The following is a 5,322-nucleotide window of genomic DNA, read 5'->3' on the forward strand; positions in this document are numbered from 1 at the left end:
TTTCCCCATCGGTACAACCCTCATTCAACAAACCGTACACACACCCGGCGAAACACAGATTACCGTCCGTGTAATGTAAGTCGATAAGGTGCGCTTTTTTCTGAGCAATTACCCGGCTGTACAGAACGGATTTAAATCTTCGGCGGGCACCCCCCTGCATATTCCTAACTATCGTCACCACTAAGCGGTGGCTATCATTGGTGAGAACCTCTGTGTGGCTCTGTAAGAGGTCCGAGATGTGGCTTAAAAAATCGGCAGCATTTAATTCTCCGGGATGTCTCCTGCGTGAGAACAAGGGCTTGTTAAAACCACCCGCAGTCAAACGCAGCTATACAAAATCATTTGCCCCGATGTTTGGAGAAAGTTCATCCAATATTCTCTGGACTGCACCATGCACAGCGTCTATAGCCTGTACATACGAGGTTATTCTGTCGAGATTAACAAAACGAAATTCTTCATGGTGCTCTGTTGCTCTAAAATTATTATAAGACCTGTTATAACTACGTATACGGTCCAGGAAAACTAAGGGGTCTCTATTCGCCCCTGCACCGCTACCAACTTGATTCAGATCGTTCAGTACAACCGGTTCTCGGTTACCGACATCCTGTTCTGCTACAACAACCTCGGGCCTTAAGTTATTTTCTACCACGGCATTCTCATTGTGTGGTTCGGGCGGCCCTTGGGAAATCTGATGCCTCTCTCTGAATCTTTGACGACGCAACAAACATGCTTTTGCCAGTTTAATTCTTTTATTTATGTACAAACGCTTGCTGTTGGCAAGTGCTCGGTCTTTTAAACACTTTTTAGACCGCATGTTTAGTCATTTATCACCGGGGTTTTGCACCAATGAAGCATGAAATATCATCATCATGGTCTGAAATCCTGAGCTTAGAGCGGCATCTTCTGTAGAAATTATATCTAAGAGGTTAGCGATGAAAACCTGGATCTGTTTTGGAAACAAGGTCTGTACACCGGCTAAAACCGCTCTTAGATGCTCTAAAGCTCGTTTTTTGGCCACCTCATTACTGATCGCCGTTGATAGTGACTGTGTAATACCGCGCACTGAATCTAGCACATCACCCAACACCAAGTCTTTAGGCGCGTTATGATTTTTCTCCGCAGGCTTGACACGTCTGGCTTTGGTCAGGGTCTTAACAGCCGTCTCCGATGCAGTCACCACCTTAGGGTCCAACGTTTCCGCCACATTTGTTTTGCCGCTCGTCGATACAGCGGCTGTGTGAAAAAATAAAAGATTTTTTATTACCACGCCAATAATCCACATCTCAAAATCAGAAAACTACACGGTGTTAAAAATAAAAGACTTTTCAACACAACAATCAATGAAATCTAAACTGTTAAAATCAGAAAACTACGATAACTATGATAAAAACGCCACACATGTGGTGCATCCTTACACACAGGGCTGCAGGTGAACGGAACAAGTTACACGGACATGTTGTTACACCGGTTTCCTTTACGGCTGTGGTGGCGCTACTGGGTCAAGCGGCGTGGTTAACGGCCTATAGACCCGCGCACAGACCAGTCGCTTTTAACTTTAAAAGCTAAGCAGTTTTAAAATAAGGTTTTTTAACACTCCCAAACAGAAAACAACACTGGGGGGTTCTACAGTGTGTATTCCAAAATACAGCGTCTTTTGCACAGAACCTGTGGTAACACCATCCCGCTGATTACGCAGGCAAATTTTTTTGCCCTGCTAGATCAGATCGCCCAGTGTGGTTCGCATGGCTTTAGACACGGGGAGCGGAAGGGGTTTATGAATGCTTTTTCAGATGCCGCAAAGTTTCTCAGCAATGTTGGGGTGGTGGTTACGTGTACCGAACTAATTTTCCGCACCAACATTTAATTGTTGAATGCAAACAGGAGCCAGTAACGCGTGTGTGCTGCGTTGTTTCAGTGTTTGAAAACCCCCACTTGAAATAAAGCGGTTCACATTTCACATACTTGCAAACTGGAGTCTGTAACTTGTGTAAAAAGTGCTGCTGCGCTGTTTCTGTGTTTGAAAACCCCCTGTTGAAATAAAGCGGTTCACATTTCACATGGTGTTTGTCCTGCGAATTCTTTCCGTGAGACTTTACGCAGTCAGTGTGTGTGTGTGTGCTTGCACCCCTGCTGCTTTTGAGACTCAGCTTGTGCAGCGTATAAGCAGCCTGGCCGGACAACCACTCGGCCACCCGGCCACGGCTAGCTAGCGCCGCTCACACCCCGGGATCTCGCGGCCCGCACCAGACTCCCTGCGCCGCCGTAACTACCCGATTTCCTAGGGTTATAATAGAGCGCACTCAACCCCACGGCAGACATGGTCCCCTTACAAACCAATACACACTTTCACACACCTAAAGCGAGGGATGCACTGCCTTGGGGCTTTGGGACCCTGAGGCTCCGGACCGACCGGCTGGGGGGGAGGCGGGAGTTCCAACAACGACACACCATTGGCTCCTGAGGGGGTGGGACATGCACAAATAACAACACGCCATTGGCTGGCAAGGGGGCGGGACAGCCAACCACCGCAGACTACCATTGGCTGGAAAAGGGGGCGTGGTACCTGTCAAAAGTTTGACGAAAGGTGTCGCTTTATACTACTAACAGGTCTGTTTTGAGTCTCATGATGATTCTCTTCTGGATCTGAAAAAAAACAAGCAAATTTGTTTCCGATGTATTTTTCAATTTTATCAGATTTTTTCAGGTGAATGCAGTCGATACATTCAAGTTTTTATATGATGACAGGACCTACACTTAGGGCTCAGTACTGATAACACTGCTGATATTGATAGAGTCGAAATAAGTGATGTATTGGCAGCTTTATCTGAGGCGAGAAGTCCTAGAACACCTACAAAAATGTTTGGATTCAGAGGAAGAAATATTTTTCTACCTCACCCAATCCTATTGCATTACCGAGGCTGAAGTTGGCTGCTTATTCGCCAGCTTCTTATTCGCGTTTTTTGTTCCACCTTAAATGCTGCTGCTGTGATGTTATGCCGCCTTTCGCCTGTAGATGGCTCTCTATAGTAATTTTTAAAAATACTAATCCGAGTGGATTACTGCACATATCCTCAGTAAAGGGGAATATGTAAGTAATGATTATCCAAATTGCATTTTTATATGAAACACATTTCAGAAAATCGAAAACCAATTTTCAAAACTCACAATAACACAAACTGGCATGTTAGACAACAAGTAAATAAGACAAAGGCAAAACGTGAAGTCTCAAAATCTTGCATTTTGCAAGAAATGTTATTATAGCAGTTTACAATGGGACATTTAGAACATGGCATATGAGAATATATGGTTAACGGAGGATGAGCAAAGGGTGATGACACTTTCTGCTTATTGCTATGACCCTCCCTCCTGATTATAAAATCGTCTCACAATTCTGCCACTGAGGTGTGAGACACAATGTAACAGACTCTCAAAATCCTGAACTTCAGGAAATGTTGCTGTACCATTTTTAAAATATGACCCTCTGAATATGGTATGAGAGAATTCATAGGGAAAAGCTAATTGCTCTTTCTGTTGTATTGCGATGGCCCCCGTTTAGAAAAAAAACATCTCAGAATTCTGACACAAAGGTGTGAGACACAATGTAACAAATTATGAAAATCATGAAGTATAAGAAAATTTACTGTACCTTTTTTTAATATGACCCTCTGAACATGGCATGTGAGGATTTATAGTCAACAAAATAGCACCCCTTCTGCTGAATTACTTTTTCCCTCCTTACTCGTTACCAAAACATCTTAGTATTCTGACACTAAGGTAAGAGAAGATTTGTAATTACAAAACTTCTGTTGCATTTCTGCGTTGTGACATTCTGAACATGGCATGGTAAAGTATATAGAAAACCTAGATCAGAACAGGTTAAATGTAATTCATAGTGATTTATATTTTTTAAATTCTTTCTAAATGAAAAAATGTTTTTCAGTGATTATGACACTTCGGTATTACATAAAATATGCTTCAATGCCAAAATAAATAATGGAAAAAATACCCACAGTGGACATTCATAGTTGCGATTATAGGAATGTTATATATCAGGTGAGTAGCTGTGTCAGCATGCGTAGGCTGCAAATGAACAAGTAAAAGGTTATTCCATGCTGAAAAGAGAAGAAAGGAAACATAACATGTTGGCCGTGGAGCCTTCTTCAGGTGTGAGAAAGACAGGTCAGTAAACAAAGATAATTTTCTTTATCTTTGCTTACTGCAGTTTATCTTTGATGACAACATCAAAGATGTTAGGAAGTTTTACAGCTAACAGCTCCACATCAACTTCCTTTTATAACTAACCTCATCAGATCCTTCAACTCCCAACTCTTCCAATTTCTCACTTCAGAGAAGGATAAAAAACTCAATCATCCTCTACAGAGAAAAACCATCAACACCCCTACCACCTCCACCAATCCTAACCTCGTTTTTACTATACCCTCTGACCTTTCCCTTTCACCCTTTTGCATCCTCGGCTCACATATTTTAAAATTACAATAGACTGTATAGTATTTGTTTTAAATTAAGGTAAATATGTCAAAATATCAAAATCCAACTGCACAGTGCTATCTTAACAATGCTTGTCAAGTCTCAAACAAACCTGCATTGTATTTTTAAAATATTTCAGCAGAGGATTCAACTGGAGTATAAATGAAGATTCGACGATAATTTGTTTTGGGTGAATATGGTTTTCTGGGGAGTTGCAATGTTGGGCATTATTGGACATTTCTCGGTGACCCTGACACGTGTTAAACACTCGCATTTCCTGCAAATATTAAAATGGTTATGGTTTCGCTGAAAAATCCAATCGACTAAAGACAACGTTTACATTGCAAAAGAACCCCGTCCCTGGGTGGACTCGAACCACCAACCTTTCGGTTAACAGCCGAACGCGCTAACCGATTGCGCCACAGAGACTGACTGGTGTGGTCTTTTCTCGAATCAGAAGTTTTCGGTTACAAAAAATCTCTTACCTTTTATTTTTCCAGATGGTAATATTTCTTCTGCACTGTTAACCAAGAATTGAATTTCATTTATCGCAAGCTGTGTGAATTTAAAAAAAAACAAGTTTTCCAGAAAGGAAATGAACACATGCATTTAACGAAATCAAGCCCTTTGTGATTGCCCGAAATGGTACGTTCTGTACTGCAAGATAGGAAGAAAGACACGGCTGGGATTTGAATCTCGGTTCTTTTGTTTAATAGAGAAGCGCTTTAACCAACTAGGCTACGGTGACAGGACACCCATCACCTTTTACAGCCACTTGGACACACCGCTCTGAGACATCTGCGTTCAGTAAGCGCTGAGCCTGCTCTCAGACCA

The 5,322-nt window shown here is 42.2% G+C and overlaps 1 non-coding gene across 1 annotated transcript; it reads right to left on the reverse strand.

The window, feature by feature from the left end:
* Positions 1-4,843: 4,843 nt before the first annotated feature.
* Positions 4,844-4,917, reverse strand: trnan-guu (transfer RNA asparagine (anticodon GUU)). The gene has a single exon. It is a non-coding gene; the product is annotated as a tRNA-Asn (tRNA).
* Between the last annotated feature and the right edge of the window lie 405 nt (positions 4,918-5,322).

Source organism: Lepisosteus platostomus, unplaced genomic scaffold (genome assembly GCF_059453375.1).
Source record: "Lepisosteus platostomus isolate fLepPlt1 unplaced genomic scaffold, fLepPlt1.hap1 Scaffold_96_H1, whole genome shotgun sequence".
NCBI lineage: Eukaryota > Metazoa > Chordata > Actinopteri > Semionotiformes > Lepisosteidae > Lepisosteus > Lepisosteus platostomus.